Source organism: Balaenoptera borealis (genome assembly GCF_965194805.1).
Source record: "Balaenoptera borealis genome assembly, chromosome: 19".
In the NCBI taxonomy this organism is placed as follows: domain Eukaryota; kingdom Metazoa; phylum Chordata; class Mammalia; order Artiodactyla; family Balaenopteridae; genus Balaenoptera; species Balaenoptera borealis.
The window spans coordinates 51,184,315-51,212,302 of NC_138878.1; the positions used below are offsets into that span (position 1 = coordinate 51,184,315).

At 47.2% G+C, this 27,988-nt stretch overlaps 1 protein-coding gene across 1 annotated transcript in view; it reads left to right on the forward strand.

The window, feature by feature from the left end:
- Positions 1 to 23,858: 23,858 nt before the first annotated feature.
- Positions 23,859 to 27,988, forward strand: part of CHST8 (carbohydrate sulfotransferase 8) — a 124,624-nt gene continuing 120,494 nt past the window's right edge. The window contains exon 1 of the mRNA XM_082367674.1: positions 23,859 to 24,195. The gene's annotated coding sequence lies outside the window, so the exon portion shown is untranslated. The remainder of the gene's footprint in view (positions 24,196 to 27,988) is intronic.

A 27,988-nucleotide genomic window follows, 5' to 3' on the forward strand; every position in this document is an offset into this window, starting at 1 on the left:
GTAGCAGACTCTGCATGCTCAGCCTGCTTTATTAAAGAATCGAAGCTCTTTGATCTTTTTATTCGTTTTGTTGCATTAGAGAGACAGAATGCAAATATTTCATCTCTCCTCCGGGAAGGGTTGCATATTAAGTTCTTCCTGCCCTTGAGGAAAGAAAGGGCAACCAAGTTTTGGTGGCTAAATGATGGGCTTAATGGTTCATCCAATCAGACCTATTGTGAAAGAATGAGGGAAGATAAGGAAGAACGAGGGGTTTGTTGGCATTTGAGGTGAGCAATAACAAGTTTCGAACCACCTGAAAAATAAAATTCAGTAATCAGACAGATGGAGATGAAATCGTCAGCTTTGGGTATAATGAGGCTGACGTGAATTCCCTAGGATATCCAGCCCCTGTTGGGCTTCCTAATATTACACCCGCCACCAACGCCCTCCCCAACAGCAGAGACAGTGTTTAGTGACACCCTCTGCATACGTATCTACAAAAGTGGGTTCTACCATATTCACTTTGCTCTGAAACCGGCTTTGTCCTTTTATTTTATGAATCTCCATTCAATGGCATCAGAGTTGTTTTAACATGGAGACTATTATGAACACCCTTATTCATATATTGTTCTTAACCTGTTTGATGAGTTCCTTATGATAAATTCCAAGAAGTGGATCACATTACAATTGTGTATGCATTCCTGCTATGTTGCTCTCAGAAAGATGGTAACAATTCAAAATCTGCCTAACAGGGTATGAACGTTCCTGTTTCTCCCCATGCTCATCAACATTGGTAATTATCCTTTTTTACTCTTTGCAAATATGAAAGACCAGAAACAAATTGCATTAATGTATATTTCTGATGACCATTAAAGTTGAACGTCTTTTTTTATTTTTATTTTTGGGCTGCGTTGGGTCTTTTTTGCTGCGCGCGGGCTTTCTCTAGTTGCGGCGAGCGGGGGCTACTCTTTGTTGTGGTGTGCCGGCTTCTCGTTGCGGTGGCTTCTCTTGTTGCAGAGCACGGGATCCAGGCACGTGGGCTTCAGTAGTTGCAGCACGCGGGCTCTAGAATGCAGGCTCAGTAGTTTTGGCGCACGGGCTTATTTGCTCCGTAACATGTGGGATCTTCCCAGACCAGGGATCGAACTCGTGCCCCCTGCACTGGCAGGAGGACTCTTAACCACTGCGCCACCAGGGAAGTCCAACCGTTGAATGTCTTTTAATGTTTGTTGTGTATTTACATTTCTTTTGGAACTGATTGCATTTGTTTTTACATGTTTCTCTTATTGATTATTCAGAGCTGCCTGTACCTTGAGGATAACTTTTGCTCATCGTAATGTATTACAAATCTCTGTCCACATACACACTCCAGTCAAATTTTGTTTTCTGGTTTGGTGGGTGGTGTATGGGAATCATTTGGAAAATTTTCAGTATTCACATGCTGACTACATTTATTAAGTATTTACTGTATGACAGGCACTGCTCTAATGGATTCACGTTAACTTGTTGTAATCCATACAGCAATAACCCTTATGAGACAGATACTACTATTGTATCAGTTTTATAGGCAGAGAGACATCTTGCCCAAGGGCCCACAGCCGGCAAGTGGGATTCAAGCCATTGCCTGTCCACAGGATTCTTGCTCTAACCATGACTAGTGCCACATGTATTCACTCTAAACCCTGGGGAGTCTGAAACGTTTCCTTGACGTGTGACTGATATATGCGTACTGAGAAAGCTCCCAGTTTTGATATACCCCCAGGATAAGCACCAGTTGTTAGTGGTGTTTTATTTGTTTGTGTTTTGCTGTGTGGAAGTTTTACATTTTTTACCTAGTCAAATTTGTCCTGTTTCTATTATCCGCAAAAAATTAATCAATAGTCAAACTAAGAAAGAAATGAAAAATTTTATTCAAGCCAACCTAAGGATTATAACCCGGGAGACAGTCTCTCAGAGAGCTCTGAGAACTGTTCCGAAGAGGAAAAGGGGGAGACCAGGATATATGTGATTTTGGCAAAGGGGTGTGTGCAATCAAGCACACATCTTGGTAGAAGGTTGCCACTAGCCACAAGGAACAGATATCTCAGTTAGTGGTTTTAGTGCTTTTCTAAATATGAGAAGATGCAAGAAACTAAGTTCACACAATCTTCTCCTGAAAATATCTGGCCCTATCTGAGGGCCAGTTCTGTCAGTTTTCTGGAGGCACAAAGTGTCTCATCCTGATCTTCACCCTAAATTCCTTTCAGGGTGCATTGTACGTCAGTGACTGCAGTAGCTAATGACTTGATTCTTGTAGAACTGAATGGTGGGTGACATTCTTTATTTTACAATCTCTTCCTTTTTGGTCTTTACTTCAACCAGGGTTTGGAAGGTATTTTATGACCAATTTGTCCCATGGTGCTAGGAATGCTTATTCCCAGGTCAGGTGAGGATTTTGTTGATAGGACACTCAGTGTGCTATTATTGGACTAGGCCCTGTTAACAGTAACCAAAGGCCTCTGGACCACCTGTCTTACTAGTCTGTTATGGTCCAGGAAATGGTTCCCTCTTGTTGCTTCTTCCCATATCTAGAGTAACACTATTACAATCACTGATCTTATAGAACTATATCTATTTTTTGTTTGTTTGTTTGTCTTGTTTTGTTTTGTTTTTTGGCCACCCCACATGGCTTGCAGGATCTCAGTTCCCCAACCAGGGATTGAACCCAGGCCACAGCAGTGAAAGCCTGGAATCCTAACCACTAGGCCACCAGGGAACTCCCTAGAACTATATTGTTGACCAATCATTTCAAGTCACCTAATTATCATTAATTTTATCTGAGGCTCAGTCACACTATTTGGCAATGCAAGAAGCATGACCAAATATCTTGTAAAATAGGCAGAATACAAGTAATATAGCTAGTAGCATTAATAAGGTCATAAGTAAATATTTAAGCTAAGAACTTCCATTAGGTGTGGCTCAGTATCTCCCCAGGTCATCTGACTAGTCTGTTCTGCACCAATCTCTATGTTTAAGAGAAATGATATATTGGCATTGTACATAAAGTTCACCAGAGATGTCTGCACATACAAGGTGAGTGGTGGGTCATCGTGACCCCTTACAGGATTGAGAAGGGAATGTTATCTTCTAAGGAGTTACATGGCTGGTGCCAGAAGAAGAAAAATTGATCTTTATGGTTGAGCAGGTATTTCTGCCATCAGGGAGATCTGGTTAATACATAATGCATGTGCACAAGGCACACTAAAGGGGAAGGAGGAGGCCAAAGGGCAGAGGAAAAGTTTTATGTTCATATTTTTCTTGTCTTGCCTTAAAATGTGAATTTTCATTTCATCACTATCTATTTTTCTTTACCACTGCGTTAAAAAAAAGCCTTCCTTAGCCCAAATGCATCAGTTATCTACTCAGGTATCAGTGCTCAACACTCCACTCCAAAGCATAGTGGCTTAAAACATTAACCATCTATTATTTTTTATGATTCTCTGGATGGCATTTGGGTGGTTTTTCTGCTGGTCTCTTCAGGGATCACTCACGTGACTAAAGCTGCAGTTGCTTCTGGCTATAGGCTGGGGTGACTCAGTTCTCCAACACATGCCCTCTCCTGCTCCAAGAAGCTAGCCTGGCCTCCTTCATGGCATGGTGGTCTTAGGACTATGAGAGGGTAAAGTAGAAGCTGTAACATCTCTTACATCAGAGGATCCAGACCTGGCCCAGGGTCACTTCCCCGCATCATATTGGCCAAAGCAAGTTACGAGGCCAGCCTAACTTCAAGAGATGGGGGGACAGATTCCACTTCTTGATGGAAAGAACACCAAGGTCACATTGCTAAGGGGCACAGACACAGGAAGATGTGATTCAGTGGAGGCCAGTATAGTAACGCTCTACCCCAAGGTGTTAAAGTCACTCTTTCCACAGTGTCTTCCAGTACTTTTTTTTTTTAGGTAAAATTCACATGAGATAAAATTAACCATTAACCATTTTAAAATGTACAATTCAATGGCATTTAGTATATTCACAATGCTGGGAAACCGTCATCTCTATCCAGTTCCAAGACATTTTCATCACCCTAAAAGGAAAACCCATATTCATTGAGTGGTCACTCCCAAATCTCCTCCTACTTACTCTCAGACCCTGGAAACCACTGCTTTCTATTTCTATAGATTTACCTATTCTGGATGTTTCATATAAATGCAGTCTTTCAATATGTGGCCTTTTGTGTCTGGTTTCTTTCACTCAGCATAATGTTTTCAAGGTTCATCTACATTGTAGCATGTATTAGTCTTTCATTCCTTTTCATGGATGAATAATATTCCATGGCATGGACTAGCCACAGTTTGTTTATCCATTCATCAGTTGGTGGACGTTTGGGTTGTTTCCACCTTTTGGAGATTGTGAATAGTGATGAGCATCTAGTACCCTTGATTCTTCTTACATTGAAATCTTTCCCATATCTGGGATTCAATTTTGTACATGATCTGAGGTAGGAAATCTAATTCCATTTTCTTTCTTTTATCCCATCGATAGTCCCATAGACTATCCTTCTTAACCAACTTTATCTGTCACTCTTATCATAATGGTGTATGCCCTTGGGCAAGTTATTCAACTGCTTTGTGCTTTAGTTTCCTCATCTGTAACTTGGGTTAGTAATAGTAACCAACCTCCCAGAGCTGTTGTCAGGATTAAATGAATTAATACATGTAAAGTGCTTAGAACAGGGCCTGGCACATGGATTACTTACTCAGTGAGTATCCGTTTTTATTCTTAGTAATATCAGATGTCTACATATGCAAGGATCCATTTGGGGAATCCTGTTTCCTCTTCTGTTGTTTTGTCTATTTCTATTTTTAAGAAGCATCCCTTTATTTTCTGGTTCAATAGCCAATAAACCAAATCTTCTTTCATTGTTCCTCTTTTTTTTTTTAATTTATTATTATTATTATTTTAAATTAATTTATTTAATTATTTTTGGCTGTGTTGGGTCTTCGTTTCGTGCGAGGGCTTTCTCTAGCTGCGGCAAGCGGGGGCCACTCTTCATCGCGGTGCGCGGGCCTCTCACTATCGCGGCCTCTTTTGTTGCGGAGCACAGGCTCCAGACGCGCAGGCTCAGTAGTTGTGGCTCACGGGCCTAGTTGCTCCGCGGCATGTGGGATCTTCCCAGACCAGGGCTCGAACCCGTGTCCCCTGCATTAGCAGGCAGATTCTCAACCACTGCTCCACCAGGGAAGCCCCTCATTGTTCCTCTTTAAAGAACAGTTCTTAGTTCATCTTGGTCATTTGGAAATCTTCCAATTGAATTTTATTATGTTCTTCTCCCTAAATCCTGCTGGGATTTTTTATTGGAGTTACATTTATAGATTAATTTAGGGAGAATTGAAATACCTTTATTACCAAGTCTTCCTATGCCATAACATGGCTCTTCATTTATTAAGCTCTTATTTTATATTTCACAGTACAGTTTTATAGATTTTTTTTGGTACAGTTATTGCATATTTCTTTTGGTTCATCCCTGGATATTTTATATATTTTGTTGCTATGGTAAATGGGATTTTTTTCATTATATTTAGTGAGTTACAATTTGTATATCGGGAAACTATGCATCTCAGTTCTTTTTTTGATATCAATGTTCTAACAGTTTTCCATTTGTTTTTTTTGAAATGCATATAATCTTCAAGTAATTACCTTCTTTTCTATTTTTTGCATCATTATACATATCTATATTTTTTTCTTGACTTATTGCACAGGCTAAGACTCTCAGAACAATATTGGATAAGAGGCGGCAGCAGGCACAAGTGCGTACTGAGGCGTGGCAGTGCGTGGCAGGGGAGGCATTCCAGCAGAACAGCGTGAACGGGAGTAGGCAGGAAGAAAGCAGTGATGCGTCTAGAGAATGGTGTAAAGAAAGGAGAAGTTGGTCTTAAATTCCCAGGGTGGGGATTGTGGATTTGACTTGACAAGTGGTAGACATCAGACTGGTGTGGTCAGGTTGTATTTTAGAAGCACGACTCAGACTGTGGTGGAGGGTGGACCAGAGGGATGTGAGACCCAGAAAGGGTGACCAGTTAGGTCCTTACAAATCATCAAAGGGGAGGTGGTGAGGACAGGACCTGTGTGGGAGTGTCTGCTGGTGTCCCCTGTGATGAGCAACACCAGGTTGAGATTAGGTTTAAGTCTTAAAACTTTGGGGCCCTGTGTAGCATGGGGACGTTTGTGCTTTCTCCCAAAGAAGTTCAAGTGTGGCAGGACAAAGCTAACGATCCTCCCCAAGGGCAGCCTCTGTGCCTTCCCTGTCTCACCCTCCAGAAGAATGTCTACACCCTCAGTTATACTTCCAAGTGGGAATGGGGTCTTGTGGGATTTCCTTTTATTTTTGTTATTAGTCATTGAATGTCACATAAATAGCAATCCATAAAAACTCAAGATTTCAGGCCTCAAAGGGCTATGGCCCCAGACTTCAGTGTAACATCTGAAACATCAGAAAGTGGTCAAGGCTTCTCCACCCCCATCCTCCATTTTCTGACGTTGGTTAGTTCAGCCCCATAAAAGTCTGGGACCTCAGTGAGCATCTCTAGGTTAGTGGGGATGGCTGGACCTCAAGGGTGTGGCATGAGAACGGGAAGCAGGTCTGGGAGACGGTGACTCACTGTGGTGCCAATATCTCCCCACTCCCCACAGCGTCTCCAGGGCGGCATTCAGACTGCTTTCTGACCCTCCCTATCCAGCTATCAGAGCAGCAGAAGAGCAAGAGGTGGCCAGAGGATGAGCCCAGATCTTGAGACTAGAGAGGAGAAGCCATCTCAGCACCCACAACAGCAGGGGCAACAAGGAACAGGCAGGCAGCAAGCAGGCAAGGGAGGAGGGATGGCCCTTGGGGGACAGAGAGGGGAGCAGGTGGATGGAGGCTGTCCCCGTGAGGAGTTGGGGAAGTGGGGTGTGTGGTTTTTTTAAATTTTTTTATGGCTGTCTCACAATGCTGTTTATTGTAACTTTTAAAAAATAATTAGTATAGAACTTTTTTTTAAAACATATATCCACTCTTTTTGAGACTATTTTCCCATATAGGTCATTGCAGAGTATTGGGTAGAGTTCTCTGTGCTATACAGTAGGTGCTTATTAGTTATCTATTTTATATATAGTAGTGTGTATATGTCAATCCTGATCTCCCAATTTATCCCAACCCCAACCCTGCTTTCCCCCTTAATAACCGAGAGTTTGTTTTCTACATCTGTGCCTCTATTTCTGTTTTGTAGTTAAGTTTATTTGTACCATTTTTTTAGATCCCACATATAAGTGATATCATATGGTATTTGTCTTTCTCTGTCTGACTTACTTCATTCGGTATGACAATCTCCAGATCCATCCATGCTGCTGCAAATGGCATTATTTTGTTCTTTTTCGTGGCTGAGTAATATTCCTTTGTATACATGTACCACATCTTCTTTATCCATTCATCCGTCAATGTGTTTAAAAACAGGTGTTTGACCAGGGAAACAGGAACCCCTCAAAGTCCTCAAGGGAAACCAGCACAGGAGGAGTCTGGGAGGAGAGCCCTTTGATCCTTTGACCCCAGACTCCACCAAGGAGCCCGAGCCCTAGTGGTGAGGAGTCTATCCGGACCCCATTCCCAAGCCTTACTCTGGTTCTCTGGGCTTTCTGCTGCCCCTTGTCGTCTTTACTGGCATGAACGTGAAAGCATTGCTAGTGTACGTGGCTTCTGGGACACCAAGGTCCAAGGATGATGGTGAACAGGAGACGGACTCCGATTTTCTGCTTAAGCCCAGCCCTGAATTCCTGGCTGGGGACTCTGATTTGGTAGTCGGCAAATGGGTATCTGGTGGTGATGCAGGTGATGGGCTGCTGGATGGGCAGGACTGCTCCAGCCACACCTGACGATGCTCACAGCCTCATCTGGCAGTGCCAACGCCTCACGTGGGCAAGGCAGAAACCTAGATCTATCTTTGGCAATAGAAGGCGCAGTTTTCAGAGGCATCCAAAGCAGACCCCAGACTCCAAATAAGGTGGGAGACAACTCACCCTGGCAAGCTGCTTGTTCTGATTACAGGGACCATGAACCCTGCTTCAAGGAGGACTCTGAAGTTGTAGCACCCTCTTTCTGTGCCAGACCTTGGCTCCTGGGCAGTGCCCCCACTCCGTCTCTGCTTGACTTGTTGCTCACAGTGGGCGTGAAGAACCAATACAAGTCTGATTTGGGCTTTTTTTGTGCGCTCACATTTGCTGGGAGGAGAGCCTATTGGAAATCGGCATAGAGGGAGCATTTTAATTAACATAGCTGGTCTGAAACATTAGGCTGATGCAACTTTGCTCCATGCTAAGGCTGATCACAGTTTAACATAGGGAGAAGAAAGCAATGAAGGAAATAGATCAGATGAGGCAATATTGGGAGTTTATGAATCCTGTGCATTTTCTTGTGGCTTCACAGTGATTGCTTTTAAACTGGCTGTTGCCCATGCATGAATTATGGCCTCAACCTGGGAGGATGGGGAGGCCGACAAGACATACACCCGTGCGTAGGACACCGGCACTCACCCGGCTCATAATTCCTTCTTATGCTGCAAAAGTGAAGACCGCTGTGATAGAAGAGAGAGATGTGACCCTTGTGATGTCTTCAGAAAAAAAAAAAAAAAAAGACAGAAAACAACTTGGGGGCAGGGGAGGGAAGAGGAGAGCTAAGAAATAAATAACAAAGCAGGATGCTATTTACATACACAGGGAAGACCTTTGAGACTGCGCTCGGGGGCTTGGATGTCAGTAATAACTCGGTGATGGAAATAAAGAGATTCCACTGCAAACCCACATTGCCCGAGATGGTATCAGCACTGTTTTTCCCTTTGTTTCCAGACAAATTCCGGCACAGCAGTGGGCAAGACAGTCCCCCGTCAAAGGGAACAGTGGGGTGGGGGTGGGGCTGAGCCCGGTGGTCCCCATGAAAACTCAATTATGTTGGCTGTGAAGAGATTAATTAGAATTGAATTTTCTATTGATGTAAAACTGCCTTTTGCACCTGCTGCTGGCATCCTCATCACTGGTTTTCTATTACAGGGGATTATATGATGCAGTGAAATAAAGTTTATGCTTCCTGAGCGATGCTCTTAAAATAGGTTTACTGTACTTAACTGGTGGAGAAGAGGGTTACCTGAGAGAACTATGATTTAATCCATTTTTTTCTTCTGCTTTTTATTAAACAAGGGAACCTCTATCCACCTCTGGAAATAGCAAGGCACGGGCGTTTGAATGTCCACTGGGCAGGCGATAAGCTCTGTGAGGGGAGGTCTGGGCACGGCTTGCTCACTCTGTGCCTGACACTTGCTAGGAAGATGATGTGGAAGGAATTATCAGCTCCCTGTACTGGGATGAGTCACAGCAAGTGACTCGCTGGAATAGGTGGCCCAGAGATCTGCCTGTAGGGAATTGGAATCCCCGAGATTTCTAGAACTTATTTCTTGGGAAGCGGGGTGGAGGTGCGTGTGGAGGGGCAGGTAGCATCCGTGCTCTGGGAAGAGAACTGCAAACAAATGCCAGATGAGAGGAAACTGGCTCCAGTCCCATGAACCACCTGCTCATCCTTTCCAAAGTCAAGTTTGGGAGGCACCGGTCATGAGTGGGACCATCTATGGAAAACAGAGGCATCACCCTCAAGAGCCCTTACTCCTCTCCAACTGGAGTAATCCGGTAACTCCCTGGCCTCTGCTGTCCCAGCTGTTAAATGGGTATAAACCAGGATAAAGGGGGCTAAGGGAAGCAAATAATTCTCAGCAATTTTGTGTAAACCTAATTTCATCTAAGTCACTTTAAATGATGCTACCTTCCAAACATGCCTTGAATTTGGGTCTCCAAGGATAAAGGTTGTACCTCATGTTTGTATGTGGGTACACCTGGAATCCCCGTGTTCTTGGGGACCCTCAAGGGCAGGGATGGGAAGCAGAGCGGCAGAGGGCCTGCACACACCAGTGTCAGCCCATGCTGTCTTTCCCTGATGTTTTCAGAAGGAATCCTCTTGAACCCTAGAGCCCACAGATATCCCTCCTTCTCCCATGGCAGTCACCATGGCAAATGCTTCTCCAGGAAGGGGGAAGTGCTTCTCTGAAGCATCACCAAACTCTGGTTCAAAATGAAGGTGAAAGGATGATCCAGCCCCACCCCTGGCCTGGCCAGTCCTCTAGAAGCAGCAAGGCATCCTTCATAATTGTGGTTCACCAAGGAGGATCTCCCTGTTGGTGGGACGGGTGGTGTCCAAATGTGGGCCAGAAAATGACCTCAGAGATGTGGATAGGACCGACTCAGAAACAGGGAGGAGACGGGCCTTTTCGTGGTGGGGTCGCAGTATCTTTTACATGACCGATTACACTGTACATTTCTCCCCGACAAAGTGAAACCACTGAGTCCAGCTTCTGTCATACATTCATTCAAGGAATATTTATTGAGCACCTACTACATGCCAGGCGCAGCTGGGAATACAGCAGTGAACACGGCAGGCACAGTCTCTGACCATCTGGAGCATTTATTGTGGTGGGTCGTTGGGTCCTTCTAATTAGACACGCAGCATCCTCACTCTGGAGCCAGAGCCCTAAGGCATCATATTGGGAAATCAGTCACAGCCACAAACATTGCCTCTTGGCATGTGGAGAATGAGGATGAAACTAGGGATGGGGAGAATTTTTTAAAGACGTATTTTCATTGTAAAATAAAACAGACAGAAAAAATAAGCCCAACAAATGTATAGCTTAAGGAGTTATTATAACAACCACCACCCAGAGCAAGAAATAGAACTTCACCAACATCCCCAGCTGCGCCCTCATGTGTCTGCTTTCCATCTCAACTGCCTTCCTCCCTGCATAAGTGACCCCTCTCCAGACTCTGATAGGAATCTTGTCTCTTGTCTTTCTTGACACTTGTATCACCCGGGTGCCTTCCTAGACATGTGCTGTAGTCTTGCTATTTTTCAAAATCCAATCTACCTTTTGAGTCTCTTTTAATCTAGAGGTTTCCCCCTCCATCCCTTTCTGTTCTTTATAATTTATCTGTTGAAGAGTCTGAGCCTTTTGACCCAGTTTCCCACTGTCTGGGTTCTGCTGATTGATACTCTTGGTGGAGTTCAAGGTGTCCCTCTGTATTTTCCTGTAAAATTTGCAGCTGAATCCAGAGGTTGGATCAGACTCGGGTTCAGTCCTTTCAGCAAGACCATAGGTGGTGATGTGTTCTTTCATAAGGAGACACATAATGTCTGTTTGCCTCTCCTTTTGTGAGTTTAACAGCTGTTGCTGCACAATACCTAGCTCTGTTCATTCACAGGGGCTTTAAAATGGTGATATTCTATCATTTCTCTTTCATATATTAAGTTGAGTACTTCTATAAAGAGATGCTTGGGCTTCCCTGGTGGCACAGTGGTTAAGAATCCACCTGCCAATGCAGGGGACACGGGTTCAAGCCCTAGTCCGGGAATATCCCACATGCCGCAGAGCAACTAAACCCGTGCGCCACAACTACTGAGCCTGTGCTCTAAGGCCCGCGAGCCACAACTACTGAGCCTGCGAGTCACAACTACTGAAGCCTGCGTGCCTAGAACCCGTGCTCCGCAACAAGAGAAGCCACCTCAGTGAGAAGCCTGCGCACCACAACAAAGAGTAGCCCCCGCTCGCTGCAACTAGAGAAAGCCCGCGCGCAGCAACAAAGACCTAACACAGCCAAAAATAAATAAATTAAATAAATAAATAAATAAATAAAGAGATGCTTCCACTCATACACTGTTTGGCTACCCAGTGGTAGAGTTCACATATTAAAGGCAGGATAAATGTTTGATTCTTTCCCTTCATTTACCAGGTTTCGAGAGAATAAATTTGTTCTTTCTCCTCTGAAGGTGACTATGTTTTAAGTAGCTTTATGAATTAAAGGTTTAAATACATTTGATGGGTTTTAATTCATTACAATTATAATCTTTGTTGAAGCGCAAATGGTTCCATATTTGGTCACCAGGAGCCTCTTACAGATGGTTTCCATGTCCTTTTGACATGTCTTTTAGTACTGCCAGTCTCCTTGCTATCTATACATAGTGGATTCTATCTATCTATGTCTATCTTTTTTTTTTTAAATAAAATGTCAAGAAAATGAAAAGACAAACCATAGACTGGGAGAAAATATTGTAAAATACGTATCTGATAAAAGATTGTTGTTCAAAATATACAAAGAAATAAAAAGAATGAGCTATCAAGCCACGAAGAGACACGAAAGAAACTTAAACACATATTGCTAAGTGAGGGAAGCCAATTTGAAAAGGCTACATCTGTATGATTCTGACTATAATACATTCTGGAAAAGGCAAAACCATGGAGATGGTAAAAAAGATCCGTGGTTGCCAGGGGTTCAGGGGATGGAGGGAGGGAGGGAGGGATGAATAGGTGGAGCTTAGGGGATTTTTAAGGAAGTGAAAATATTCTGTATGATACTATAATGGTAGATACATGCCACTATGCATTTGTCAAAATCCATAGAACGTACAACACAAAGACTGAACCCTAATGTAAACAGTGGACTTCAGTTGAGGTTGGTCAATGTTGGTAGACTGACTGTTATAAAGGTACCACACTGACACTGGATGTTGATGGTACGGGAGGCTGGTTTCGGGGGATGGGGGTGGGTGGAGGGGAACCCTCTGTACTTTCCACTCAGTTATGCTGTGAACCTAAAGCAGTTCTTTAAAACTAACTCTATTAATTAAAAAAAGATAAAATGCCTCATGAGTGTGTACTGATTCTTTCAATTCAATTTGAGAATTATCAAGTGTTTATTTAAACTCTTCTTTCTTATACCTGAATTCCTTTTTCTCACCCAAAATCATACTTCTCAAGAGTACACAAGAATCACAGAATTAGAATATCCAACACTTATTTACTTTATCCCATATTATACGCACAAAAGTCTCAGTGTAAAACACTAATACTACCTCAATCAACACCATTATTAAAAATAGTTAATGATACAATGAGGTATCACCTCACACCAGTCAGAATAGCCATCATTAATAAGTCTACAAATAATAAATGCTGGAGAGGGTGTGGCGAAAAAGGAACCCTCCTAAACTGTTGGTGGGAATGTAAATTGGTGCAGCCATTATGGAGAACAGTATGGAGGTTCCTTATAAAAAACTAAAAATAAAGCTACCATATGATCCTGCAATCCCACTCCTGGGCATATACCTGGAGAAAACTCTAATTCGAAAAGATGCATGCACCCCAGTGTTCATAGCAGCACTATTTACAATAGCCAGGTCATGGAAGCAACCTAAATGTCCATCAACAGATGAGTGGATAAAGAAGATGTGGTATAGATATATATACAATGGAATATTACTCGGCCTTAAAAAAGAATGAAATAATGCCATTTGCAGCAACATGGATGGACCTAGAGATTATTGTATTAACTGAAGTAAGTCAGACAAAGACAAATACCATATGATATCACTTATATGTGGAATCTAAAAAAAATGATACAAATGAACTCATTTACAAAACAGAAATAGACTCACAGACATAGAAAACAATCTTATGGTTACCAAAGGGGAAGGGGGGGAGGGATAAATCAGGAGTTTGGGATTAACATATACACACTACTATATATAAAAAAGGTAAAAAACAAGGACCTACTATATAGCACAGGGAACTATATGCAATATCTTGTAATAATCTAAAATGGAGAAGAATCTGAAAAAGAATGTATATATACATATATTATATATATGTATAACTGAATCACTTTGCTGTACACTTGAAACTAACACAACATTGTAAATTAACTATACTTCAATTGAAAAATAAAATAAAAGAATTTTATCATACCAAGTTATTTTTCTTGCTGACAAAATTGGAACAGATATAACAAGATCTTATGTGACTTCTATTAAACCTAGGTACAATAAAAGTATTATACTTAAAAAAATTTTTTCCATATGCTTTCCTCATTTTCTTATTCCTCCCATTAATAAAGAGCTGTACTATGTCTATATTGTCAGAAAGTATAGCCATTACATACTATACTCTTTCCTTTTTAATCCTCAATTATTCATAATTCCATAAACAACCAAATATTTAGAGCTCATGTTCATCTCTTTATTCATGTTTCTCTAGTCACGTTGGTTCTATGGTAGATTCCTCAGGAAGGGCTCAATATTTCCTGAATTTTTGCATATTGGTAAGAGTTTGTACCCTTTATACTTGAAAGTCAGTTTTCCTAGATTCTTGGTTCACATTTTATTTCCTTGAGTATCTTCAGTATAGTACTCTATTTTCTTGTGACACAAGTGTTACAGTCAAAAAGTTGGTGATAATCCAGTTTTCTATCAAATCATATGCTACTTTCGCTTACCCAAAGGAATTTTATTTTTTTTTAAGTCTCATTATTTTACTAAAATTATACCCTAAAGTTGGTCATTCTGGGTCAGTATTCTCAGGAACATGGTGTGACCCTTCAATATGTAGTTTCAACCCTTTCTTGTTTCTGACAGTTTTCCTTGAATTATAGCTTTTAATATTTGTTCCAAGCCCTACTTTTGTTTTTTTCTTCAGGGACTCCTATTCTCTGCATGTTAAGTCATCTTTACCTAGCTTCAACATTTGTCACTTTCTCTTGAATCCTTTGTATCATGTTCATTTCTTATGGATTTTTAATATTTTCCATTTTTTTCCCATCTCCTATTTCTTCTAGTGCAATATCTATCATGTTTATTCACTCATGTATTCTTTCTAGTTTAGTCTTAATTTCTGAAATATTTTTTCTTTTAAACCAAATTTTTTCCTGAATTTGTCACTTCATTTCTGAGTTTTTAAATTTCTGATTTATGTTGTTATACCATTTCCTTAATTTCTTATGGCTTTTATCTTTGGAAATCGTAGGTTATAGCTTCTTATTTGTTTTGTAAGCATATCTTTCTTTATGCTTTTCATTGTCTGTGGAGATGGTATTCTACTCCCTATTCTCTCTCTCTCTCTCTTTTTTATTTTTTACTTTGTGTGGGGTATGACCTTGGTTCTTTTCTTGTGCTCATTTCTGTAAAGAGGAAATTAATTTTTCTGAAGTTTTAGGAGGAAGTTTAGTTCAAGGTAGCTTTTCTAACTTCACAAAGCTCCCTGTTTCATTTCACGCAGTTAAAAGATCTGGCAGTTTGATTTCCAACGTTCTGGCTCTTATAAACGTGTCTCCACTTTTATCTGAATCTTCTGTTTCCTTCCCCTCCTTTATCCCTTCTTGGTTCAATTCTGATTCCTCTTTCAACAGTGTCTCCTCCTGGAAGGAAGACCTGGCTGGTCAGTTTCAGGATGCTCCATCCCCTTTAAATCATCTTACCTGATGCCTTTTGCACTTCCATGCTGTTGGAGGGGGCAAAACGCTCCCAGCTTCAGCTACTGTTCTAAAACGGGATCTCTATGCTTCCCAGTGAATACCTACTGGCTATCTGGGGGGTGCTCATGTTCTCAGGCGTGACAAGCACCCTGTTTCTTCCCTTTGCTAGTATTCTGATGTTTGGAGGGATACGTTGCCCACCAGTTTTTTTGTTTGTTCGTTTGTTTGTTTTTTGGTCGCACTGCGTAGCTTGTGGGATCTTAGTTCCCTGACTAGGGATTAAACCCAGGCCCACGGCAGTGGAAGCGCAGAGTCCTAACCACTGGACTGCCAGGGAATTCCCACTGCCCACTAGTTTTACTGAGAATGTTTCCCACGTGTTTTAGGTCTGGCTACCTAGTTGATCTGTCTGTTTTTATTAGGGGATTCAAAATTATACCACCAGCACTGCTGCCATATTCTCAAAAATACCACAGGGAGAACTTTTAACCTTGGCTCTTTAACACCACCAAGGAATGCTTTATCACGACCGAACCAGAGGAGAAAAGCTATGTAAACATTAATTTGTGTAGAGTGTCTTGTGCTGATAATGACATTGTAACAAACTCTATTGATCCCCTCAGCCCATCTGAGTTCAACCCAGGAGATGTTTCCAACCTTAAGCTCCTGCATCTCTTTTCTCCCTATAGAGCTTTCCCTGGAACCATCAAAACTTGTTAGCCTGCCTTGGGCTTCCTGAGGTCACTCTCAAATAAACTACATGAACCCAAATGCTTGTCTTGGGTCTGCTTTTGGGGGACCATAACCCAAGACAGAGACTAAGCTGTGTTCCAGTAGCTTTGCCTGTTTCAAACATTTCTCATGTCGCATAACCTGCTTATGATTTTCAAAAATGGGAAGATGTTGGCTTAATATTTTTAATAGCTTTGATGAGACATCTTTTATTCCACACAAATAAAATGCTTGTCTTTCCTTGTCTACAACCTCTTTACTCCCTCAAAAGGGACTGATTGATTGTTTCCCCTAGACAGTGTCATTCCTAAATGCTACACTCGTTTTCCAGAATTCAGCAATCCTACTTTCTAATTGTAGAGTCTACCCTTTTTCTGGGCGTGGAAGTGAGAGTCTTTTACCTGTAGGTGCCAGAGTATTCTTGATGTTTAACTAAATATACGTAGAATTATTGTCCCCTTGGTTCTCTGTGGCCGTTTTTTTTTTTTTTTTTTTTTTTTTTTGGCTGCGTTGGGTCTTCGTTGCTGCACGGGCTTTCTCTAGTTGCAGGGAGCGGGCTTCTCATTGCGGTGGCTTCTCTTGTTGCAGAGCACAGGCTCTAGGCGCGCGGGCTTCAGTAGTTGTGGCGCACGGGCTCTAGAGCGCAGGCTCAGTAGCTGTGGCGCACGGGCTTAGTTGCTCCACGGCATGTGGGATCTTCCCAGACCAGGGATCGAACCTGTGTCCCCTGCCTTGGCAGGCAGATTCTTATCCACTGCACCACCAGGGAAGCCCGGCTGTGAGTCTTAGGAGCGAGAACAGGCCAGGTGAGGTTAGGTCAGGCCAAATGCTACCTCCTCCGCTAAGCCCTTCCTGATCCCCCGGGGAAGGTGACTCAGCCACCTCTGTCATGGCGCCATCATGATCTGCCTTGCCTTCTACTCCATGCATCTGTCTTCCTCCTTTACTGTGAGCTGCTCTTCCCATTGCTTCCCCCATCCTGTCCCTAGCAGTCCGTCCAAGAAGGTGGGGCAGGACAGTCTGTGCCTAAAGGCAGGTGGCCAGAACCGTAGAAGGGGCTGGGCTTCACTCATGGGCTTGCCTCCAGCTGCTGCATCATCTCAGCACACCTCTAAACAGGGCTGAGCCTGGTTCATGTCCTGCACCCCGCCCCCGAATCTTGGGACAAGCCACCAAGGCTGGAACAGGCACAAAAGGTGGACTCATTTGAGCCCAAGGCATCCAGGAAGCTCTGTCTGAGGACAGGGATGGGGGACAGAGTGTGACAGGCTCCACGCTGGGACCTGCAGGGCTGCCTCCGTGCCACAGGGCCCTTCACGTGGTGTCAAAAGAGGCGATTTGGGTTGTCTTCTTTTTTTTAAAGCTAACTTGCAACCCTACTGACAGCAAGATGTCTCTGGCACAAAAGCTGACAGGAAGGCAACGGGCTCACTGTTTCCATAGCTACTGACAGGACGCCACTGGGCAGTGCTTTGAACTCCAGAGCACCTCAGGCTCTGCTTGCAGGATGAAGTTTCCTCGGCTCCGGGAGAACTCAGCAATGAAATGGCAGTTGCTTATCTCAGTTTCTGTCGCAACTGCCTTCTATTTTCAATGACAGGGTTTAATTTCTCCAGGTATCCAAAAGGGTTTCCCTGCAGAACACTCCTGCACCCAGGAATCCTAGGAAGCTGGAGATGTCCCTTCCCCCACAAACCTTCCCAGGTGGTGTCATCTCCTTCCAAAGCCTGGTGACCCTGGCACATTTTCTGCCCTGGAGGATGGCTTTGCAAGGTGGGGAGGGGAGTTTCCTGGGTGGCTGGCTGGCTCTCAGCGACGTGCTGGGCATGGAATAGGAGGGGCTGACAGTAAGTTTTAGCATGACCTGCTTCCAGCTTGGAAAACCTTTGGAGGGTCTGAGGAACTAAACCTTCTCAGGATTTTCCAGTTTCTCCTTCACGGGGAACCTGCAGGAGAAGGGTTCAGGTGCTTCCCTCCAAGGTAAACTTGGGTGCTTCCTGTGGAGGCATCTTCCCACGGAGGAGTGGGTAGCAGAGGCTGCAGGTTAGGGACCCGGTGTGGGTGTTGGACCAGGGACAGGCATTCCTGATCTGCTGCCCTTGGATGTTCCTCTCGGGGGCATGCTGCCTGATTGATGGGCTTCTCCTGATCTGTTTCCTTGGATGCATAATGCGCCAGGCTTTTGTTTTCAGTCCCGGTGGAGAGGTGCATGCTGCCAGGCGTTGTGTAGGCCCCCGGCACACTGTGGAAATGCCACTTGCTCAGGATCGCCGGGAGAAGAAGGGCAGTACCTGCCACTGCTTTAGCATCTCTGCTGTGGCCGCCCACGTGGTTTATGGCACAACTCGCCTTTGCTAAAAGGGTCTGAGAAAACCTTGAGACTAACCCACTGCATCTGGGAGATTCTTACAGTATCTGTCTTCAGGAAAGCACACATCGCAACTGAGCTTAGTGACCGTCTTGCTTTCCAGCTCTGTGGGCGCAGAATGCGGCTGTGGCTCCTCCAGAATGCGGTTTTTCTAGCCTGGCTAAGAAATTGCCACTTGTGTGTCCTCTATCTTTGTGTCACATTTCTAAGCTCATCTGATGATAAACCTCCCCCAACGGGGAGGTCTCAGGGTGTATCTCCTTACCCCATGGCATGCTCCCAATGGCACCTGATAAATGTTTCCGGAGTGTCCCTATGGAAGTATTTTGTTCAGTTCAAAGCAATCCTTTCTTTTCAAAAATCTCCAAACATGATTCTTAATGCTAAGCATTAAATTTAGAATAGCATTCAAGTTTGCATTTTTTAAAAGCGCTTTTAGCTATCTCAGGAACTCAGAGGATACTTAAGCCCCATTTTCTTACCACATAATGGAAAGAGATGAAGTGATTTATGCCCCTTGGTAAGGGCATATGGGCTGACGATGCTAGAGAGGAAATTCTGCCCTCAGAGGCCCCACTGCCTCTCTCAGACCCCATGGAGCCCTGGATGAAGTTGAGTAACCTACAGCCACTCTACTCTGGGCAGTGAACGGCAGACACATGAAAAGCTAAGCCGTGACAATCTGGGCTAAGCCAGAAGGAGTCCTAGAGAATCAGCAAGCTCTCCCAATTAGGGAGTGTTTAAAAAGAAGTGCCATTTATTTATGTCATACAGTAATTTCCTCATTTTAATAGTCATCTCAGTTAATGACTAACAACACATAGCCAAAAAAGAAGGTCAGCCAAGTGAACTTGATTGAATAGGGAGAACTCTTCATAATGAGCTCATTTGTATCTGGATGCAGATAGATGCACAGGAACACTACAGTGGCAAGAGAAGTCAAAACTCATTTATGCTCCAGGTAGGGAAGACATGCCCCCTACCAGCCGATTTCCACTGTCTTTGACTGACAGTGAAAAAGTAAACTTCAGCCCAGCCCCGCATGACGTGAATGCTGAATTCATTTGGTCCAAATTAAATAGCATGTACTGAGTTGTGACATATAAATAGTCTAGAATTTTAAACTCTTTACCCCAAAGTAAAAAGAAAAATCTCTACCATTTATGTTCAAGGTCTATTGGACCCCCTCCTGCAGTTAAGCCCCACCTTAGTGTCCTCTCCCCATAGGCAGACCGCCAGAGGATGATGGGGCTTAAGGATTCGTGGGAACTGAAGGAGTGACCTGCAGCAGACTAGCTCAATAGTGTTTTGTGGTTTGTTTTTGTTTGTTTGTTTGTTTTGTTTTTTTAATTAAGAAGCACCAAAATGAACTTGATATTGGCAAGACTCAACAGAGAAACCAGGCTGGCCCTGAGCCCAGTTTGCATGGATGGGCTGGACTTGGACTTGAATCTATCTGGCTGCTTCTTGGACTCTGGAGTCAACAAAAGGCCATCTGCAGACCTGTGGATCTTAAATTGGAAGCAGGGTATCCCTTCCTGGAAAGCCCAAGGGTCCTCTAGCCCTCTGCCCTGGTTGCTGAGGCTAGGCTCCCTCTCTGCTCTGAGACCCCCAGTGTCCTTTCAAGAAAGCCTCCCTTTTTACTCAAGTTAACCACAGTCAGTTTCTACTATGTGCTACCCAGGAAACCCTATCTGTCCCCAGCTCTCATCGTGTTAAGGATGGACACTGGTGTCTCCAGAAACCTGTTCTTTAAAAAGGAACTGTTCTCACGATGGTGGAATTTGAGAAATTATAACAGGTATCTGGCACGCGTGGGCGCCTGGAACCCCAGGAGCATTGCTAATGCAGCCAACTTTCACACAGGCACGCTGACACTCAGGGAATTTCAGGCAACTCAACACAGAAGGAAGCAAAGCGACATATTCCCTCCAGCTCCTCAGAAACCCAAGGGTGGACAGAAAAGGAGAAAGGTCATGGCGAATGGAGGAAAGGAGCAGGGAAGGAGACATTCATCTGACAAGATCCCAGGTGGCCAAGGGAATCTCTGGGCCTCCTTTCCAGAAGAGGAAATTTTAGGAATCATGGAATCACAGCTCAGGCCTGGAGGAGCCTCAAGAACCTGGGCTGCACTCCCCTCACTATTCAAATGGGGAGGAAAGGCTTGACCACCAGCCCACAGCAGGACCACAGCAGAAGCAGCTGGGAAGCAGCTAGGTCCCCGGGGAAGAGTCATCCATCTGAATGGTGCTCAGATCAGCATGTCATGATGTGGTGAATCGACTTTGGGAAACCTTGGGGTCGTGATATTTTAGAGGCCAGTATAGGGCCAGGTGCTGGACCCCCAAGCCCTGAGGTGGCTGATCTAAATGTGACTTCAGAGCGGGCCAGCCAAGGACTCCACTTTTCAAAATGTTTTCATACCCTTCATCTCTTCTGCGAATCCCTGCTGCCCTAGAGGGGCGGAGTCTACTGCTCCCATTTTGCAAATGAAGAAACAGGATGGGGAGGGCTAGGAGACACGCTCAAGACCACCCAGCCAGCCCTTGGAGACCCGAGACAGACCCCCTGGTCCATGCCATCATTCTCTTCTTTCTCCCGTGGGATCAGGGAGACAGATGCTCCCAGACCTGCCACTCCAGATGACTTCCATCCCCCTCCCAAGAACAGTGTCCTGCTGCTTCTCATTGCCACAGAATGGAAGGTTTAGAACTTAGGAGTCAGCTCTGCCGCCGGGTTTCCATGCCCTTCATCAAACACAAGGTGCTTTCCTTGCTGTGCTGCCTTCACTTCCCTGCCCCAAGGCAGCAAGAATCTCCGCTGCTCCAGGGAATGGTCCGGGGCCCAGCAGGGGAGGGGCGGTTTGCTTGCTGCCCTCAGCCAAACCTGGTCAGGCCCCCTCCTGCACCCAGCCCTTTGGCAGTAACAGAATGGCTTCTGAACCTCTGTTACCTCTGCTGGGGCCTGGGATGTGGACTCAGGGGGCCATCCAGTGCAAATGTCTTTTTACCTTAGTTGGGATGCAAAGGGAACAGTTTGCCACTAATCTTTCAGTGGAGACACACATATCAAGAATCGTAAGCGAGCACAGGGCTTCCTGCCTGGGATTTGCAGCGTTTCTCCGCCTTCCTTGCTGCAGAGGCTGAGCCTGACTTTCAAAAAAGGGCACACAGCCCTGGACAAATCCCGAGCAGGAAATCTCAGTGTACGTTGGTGCCAGGGACCTCAGGCCTCCTTTGGGGATTTCTCTGAGGGCCTCTCAAAACAAGAAGGAAGTCTGAGTGCAAAACTGGACATGTAGCGTATGTCAAAGGAATGCAGTATTGCTGATTCCTAGTGGGTCTGCCCGAATATTAGATGCAAATAAGTGCTAATAAGTACAGTTGGAAAAGCTAATGGAAAAACCGTCCTTCCCAGTAGGATCACTGCACACAGATGCACAGGGCAGCTGAGACAGCCTGACCAGCCACACTCACTGTTAGCCTGGCCGGGTTAAAGCCTGTGTAGACACGCCCTGTGGAAGTAGAGCTTGTGTAGACTCATCCCGTGGAGGCACCTGTGGTCCAGAGTCTCCTCCTGACTGTAGGGCTGGGGTTAGGGAATGGGAATTCCTCTCCCCATCCTTTTCCCACTGCCCAGTGAGTGTGTATGTGTGTGTGTGTGTGTTTGCCCGAGTGAGTGTGCATGGTACTGAAGAGGTTCCCTTGACCACCAGGCTTCAGCAACCAGCCCAGCTGCCCAGCCAACCAGCAGCCAGGACCCCAGGTGGTGAGAGGGGGCTGGAGGTGTAGGGACGAGGGGGCACAGGGGCAGGTAGAGGGGCAGGGCACTCTGGGCTCCTCAGGCAAGTAGCTTTCTGCCCACTTCACCACCAACCCCTACCCCTTTGTTTGCCACCTCCTTTCCTCCCTCTCAACTCTGACAGCTTTTGGTCGTGGGATGGATAAGGACACCACTGTCCTGCACTCCCTAACGCTCGAGTCCTTGTCCCTTACATTCAGTTTGTCCAATCTGCACCTGACTGAGGTGGAGCAGGTAGATTTCAGCCATATACATCCCCCTCCCTCATACACACAGGAGTAACACGCAGCCAGTGGAACACGGCTGGGCCTAGGGCCCTGGTCTTGGAGAGGGAACCCCAGCACCGAACCCATTCCACTTTGGAATCAGCAGCCCAATCCTGGCTCTGCCACCCTCCAGATGTGTGGAATCCAGCAACCTGGTGGCTTGTAACTTGTATGCTGGGGGTAACCTTGTACCTCAGTTTCCTCCTCTATAAAACAGGAATAATAATGCCTACTTTGTTGTTGCAGAAACTAAGGGAGATCATGATAGTTTATCAGCCGATAAAATGAGAGGAGGGTGAACATCCTTCACTTTATTTTACTAAAGGTTTCTCTAGAGGTTTTTGAAAATACTGGGTGTCCCTTCAAGACTAAGAGGTGACTGATTAGCAGTTTCATATAGCTCCTGTGAGAAACCAGCCCGCCTTGCTTCCTGGCACCAGCCGGCCCCCTGCAGGTGGGGGCTGCCTCTTCTCTGGAAGAACAAGGACCAGAATATCAGAGCCCCCCACCGACTCCCTTCACGTCCCTGCTCTGCCCTGGCTTTGTGTGGCTATGGCTCTGTCACGTGCCCACTCTCCTCTTGGGGGGATGTATGCAGAGGGGTTGGTTGACCCAGGTTGACCTCGTTCAGGACCCCTCCCAGCTCTCAGGCCCATGACACAACAGGGACTTCAAGGAGGTAGCCCTCAAGGGAGAGCCTGAGTCATGGGGCGCTTTCAGCAGAATCCAGAGCCCTAGGAATTTGGGGATCGGTGGGGACACGGGGGCTCGAGGCTGCCCAAGACCTTGACCGAATTCCACCGAGGCTGTAGCCCAGGGATCTCTCACAGTCTTCCTCGGATCTATCCTCTGCGTTTCCCCAGCCCCGCGCCCCCGCAGAGTCGGGTCCTAGGCGCGCCCTCCGGCCCAGCTGTGGTCACGGCCCGCTCTGGTAACACCTAGTCCTTTCCCGGGGTCGGCGCCGGCGTGCGACCCCCCGAGGCAGTGGCAGCACTCTGGCCGCGGTCTGGAGCCAAGTGGCAGCCGGGAGTCCGGCTCTCAGGGAACCCGGGAGACCGGCGCCGCGCCGGGCATCCCCACCCCCACCCCGGCGGCCGCCAGACCGCGCCCAGCGGCGTTTACCTCCCAGCGCGCGGCTCCTAGGGCCGCCGGAGTCGCAGAGCGCGCGGGGGCGCGGAGCCTGTGAGCTCCCTGGAGGGACAAGTCGATTGCAGGAGTGATCCCCTCCCGACCCCGCCACCGCCGCTGCCTCCACCACCGCGGGGCGGGGCCCGGGGCGGGGCCCAGGCCGGGGGCGGGGCGCCGGGCGGGCGCGGCGCTATTTCCAGCCTAGCCGGAGGCTCCGCTCACACTTCGCTGGGAGCCTTCCCAGCGCGAGAGCGGGGTCCGGCGGCGCAGTGAGGAGAGGAGACGACGACGACAACAACGACGACGGCGGCGGGAGGGGGACGGACCGGAGCCGGGGACCGAGGAGGAACACGCCACCGCGCCCTCCCCTCTTCTGCGCGCTCCGGTAGCCGGCCCCACGCCTCTCGCCTCACCCACTGCACGGGGCTCCGCTCCGAGCAGGAGGAGGCACCGGGCCCGAGCTGGGGCGGGGGTCCTCCCTGCAGCCCGGGCACACCGGAACGGAGGATTCGCCGTGGAGGACCGCGCCCGGGCTGGTGGCACCCGCGGCCCCGCCAGCGCCGGCTGCGCCAGGTAAGTGCGCTGCGCCCCCGCCCCACCCCTGTCCCCGCCCTGTGCCGGCTCCCGCCGGGAGCGGCGCCACGAAGGGTCCCGGGAGGGCCCGGGACTGCACTGAGCCCCATACCCGAGAACCGACGCCGGTAAGAGTCCCAAGCCGCGGGCGGAGACAGAGCGCGCGGGGTTCCGGTCTGGCCGCACTTTGGGGACTGGCTCCAGTAGCGGGAACTTTAATTAGACTTTTGCTCCTTGGATTTTAGTCGTTGCCGCGCGTCTGTGAACTGCCACCCCGCGGACTGCCTCGGTCCCTGCGGATCCTCCGCTTCTCTTCTTTGCACTGGATGCTGGGCGCGGGGAGGCAGCGTCGGGCCCGGAGAGAGCCGGGCTGGAGCCCCGGGGCGCCCAGAGCTTTCCCGCGCGCTGGGGACTGGGACTCGGGGACCGGTTGTGGCGGGCAGGCGAGGAAGGAGTTAGAGGCTGCCTTCTTGGCTTCCTACGGAACGGCGGAATGTGCCTACGGGTTCCATCGCGCGCATCCTCACCCCACGACTCTCCGGGGCACCAGCTTGTTTTGTACTCGAGGAGAGTGTGTGTGCGTCAGTGATCGTGTGAAGGTGTGTGCGTGCGTGTGTCCAGGAGTGCAGTAGTAGTGCAGGAGCCCAGGAGTGGGCGGTGAAAGGATCCGCTTTGCCGCGGGACCCAGCCGAGCTCTGGCGGCGGCTGCAGCTCCAGCTGCTGGCTTCTAGTTCTGCACACCAGCCTCGCCGGAGGCCTGCCCGGCCGGGCGAAGGCTCGTTCGCGGGATTTAGTTGTGCCAGTGCTGGCGCTTGTGTCGGAGGTGACCTCTCTCCCTTCCCCTAACTTTCGCGGTAGGTCTGGGCTCCAGGCCCCGCGACCCCGACGTGGAGCTGGCGCGGCAACTATGCAGCGCCCTCGGCTGTGGGCACTCGCTGCCCAGCTGTCTGTCCTAGACGAAAAGTAGGGGCCAACCCTGGGACTCTCTGTCCCTCAGCTGTCTCCGATATCGCGGTGGACCCCGGGTCTTTGGGCCCCCTCCCACCTGGAGGCTGAGCCGTGATTGGCTATGCTAAGGGGAACGGGTTGGGCCCTCTGTATCTGTTTGGCGGGCATCTGGCCTGGCAGCGGAGCCTGAAGGAGAGGCCTGTGAGTGAAGGGACGTGTGTGTGTGTGTGTGTGTGTGTGTGTGTGTGTGTGTGTGTGTGTGTGTGTGTGTGTGTGTGTGTGTGTGTGTGTGTGTGTGTGTGTTGGGGGGAGGGGGAGGGGGCGGTTGCAGAGGGGTAAGGGGCAGAATAGCTCCTTCCCCATCCCTGGGCTGCTTACCAGCTGCACTACTAAGTCCACTTTCTTTGGCTAACCTCTGACATCTGTGTTCACCTTTACCCTTGCTCACGGGGTGGAGAACTTTTCCTAAGTCCTGCCCTAGAACAGTGCAGCCTCTGGGGCAAGAGTGGCAGAGCCCTCTTTAAAATTTGCCAACTGTCATAGCCTCTCCTACCCACCCCCTGCCCCTGTCCCAAAGGCAAGGCAGATAGGCCACCAGAAGGGGTTGACACTCTGGTCCCTGGAGGAGACCTCGTTTTAATCCAGACAGCCCACTACATATGGCAGGATGAGTTCTGGGAAGCCCTTGGCGGGTTGGAAGCACATTCTGAAGACTTCCTCAGACTTGCCTCTGTGACGTGACCCAAAGGAGGGATAAAATTCAGACCCTGAAGAGAACTGAGCCTCATAGGATGATCGATAATCCAATAGCATTTGAATAGAAAAAAAACTCTCAAAGTCTGACCCCATCCGTTGCCTGGCCCATTCACCCTGGGACAGAGGGAAGGCATAGCTTATTTATTTATTTACCTGGAATCAGACTCCACAAGAGTGATTTATGTTCCCCCCAGTATTGATTTTTTAAAAGACCCCAAATTAGAAAGTCAAGGATCTCTTAAAGCAAGGTCAAGGATTAATTATTTATAGAGACACATCAATCAACCAGTGCCGGGGCTCACTTCCAAATTGGCTGAGTGGGCAGAAGGAGCATTTTCTGATTTTCCCTGGTTCCGGCTGGGAGAGGAGCAGCCTCACCTGACCTCCTGGGCTTGGCGGAGCTTTCCTGAACTGTGACCAGAGGAGGATGCTTTGTAACTCAGCCTGCTGTTTGAGATGCCTTGTTAATCTTGTAGCCAGAATACCACTTGGGAAATTTCATGCATATTTGCTGTGTTTCTGTAATGAACATTTACTGATTACAGAGTATCAGGGGAATTTCATTTTTTAAACATTTATTCAAATCTCTGTTTGTGTAAGCTAATAAGTCTGGGAAAGTTCAGTAACTACTTTTTTGCTGTATGGTTCTTGGGAGAAAGTGCCTGGTGGGCTCATCTCAGAATTCACCTTCAAAAGGAGGAACGTCAGATTCTCCTGATTGGAAACGTCTTACAGGCTACTTCTCTGCTTTTCACCTGGTTTCTGCCACCGGTGGCCTGATAGGCTTTTTGTGGTTTTGCCGATCGAGGAGATGGGAGCTTTTATCATTGCTAGCTGATGCATCTGGTTAAAGGCACCTGCGGTGCGCACTGGAGTCTTTTGGGGGCTGCTGGGGGAAGGTGTGGTTCCCCTTCTCCTGCCTGCTGCCTGGTCTGGAGTCCCCGACACCTGTCTTAGCTGCATCTGCCACACCTCCCTGATTTATCCGTGTGCGGCAGCCACATCGGAGAGATATGGATCAGGCAGGGAGTGTATGGGCAGGAAAGTGGACAAAGGACTATGGCAGCTCCTTCATGAATAGCTATGGCAATTCGAGTTAGTAAACACTGTGAAATAACTACCCAGCCTTTCAGCTAATCAGAAGGTAATGAGTTATAAACAGGAGATTTATGTAGTGCTGACCCAAGGAGATCAATGTGGCTCTGACACGGGACAGCGAGAAATAAAAAAGCTATCAAGGATAGCTGTCTGGATATATATGCGGACACGGTGTCTGGGAGCCTCAGGACGTTTGATGGGAGCAGGTGGCCTGTGCGGCGACTGCGGGGTGACCGTAGGCTCCCTGGCACTGTCTTTGGAGCCACTGCCAAGGCTCGTCTGACTCCAGAGCAGCTGTGTTCCCTCCCTCCTGGGAAAAGGCTGCCCAAAGGCAGAGGAAACCCCTGGGCTCAGACAACCAGGGGACAGAGCCACATTAGCTCAGGTGGCAGAGGACACCGGAGATGCCGTCTCATTTCTTTCCGGCTGGAGGATGTGTGACCCTGTGGTCGGTAAATCACTGTGGCAGAGCATGAGACTTACAAATTGGTCATGGGATAAAGTTGTGACTTTTACCCTGTACAAAACTACCTGTCATTTGTGATCTGGTGCTCTAACCTGCACCTGCTGGCCACAAATGCAGCCTTGGCCACCAGCAAAATGGGGGAAGCCTGTGTGTGACCAGGTGGGTTGACATCAAGAAGCAAAATTCCATCTCGAAACCCACCTTTGGGGAAGTCAGAGAGTGTCTGCAGGCAAGGGGCCTGGGTCTCAGCATTCCCACTCCCCACCTTGAAGGCTATGCACTTCTGGGAAATCAGTGCTTCTTGCTACTGGTGATGGAGGGCAAGACACCCTGTCCCTGCCAACCCAAGGTCAGAGCTGGCCCTGGTGAGTGACATTTATCTGAACTAAATTAGAGTTGTCAACATTGAAACCAGAAGCCAAATGATGATCTGTCCCACACTCCCAGCGTCAGACTCCTTGTCACCCTCCATTCAGTGACCGTATATGAGCATGTATCGGGTTGGCCAAAAAGTTCGTTCAGGTT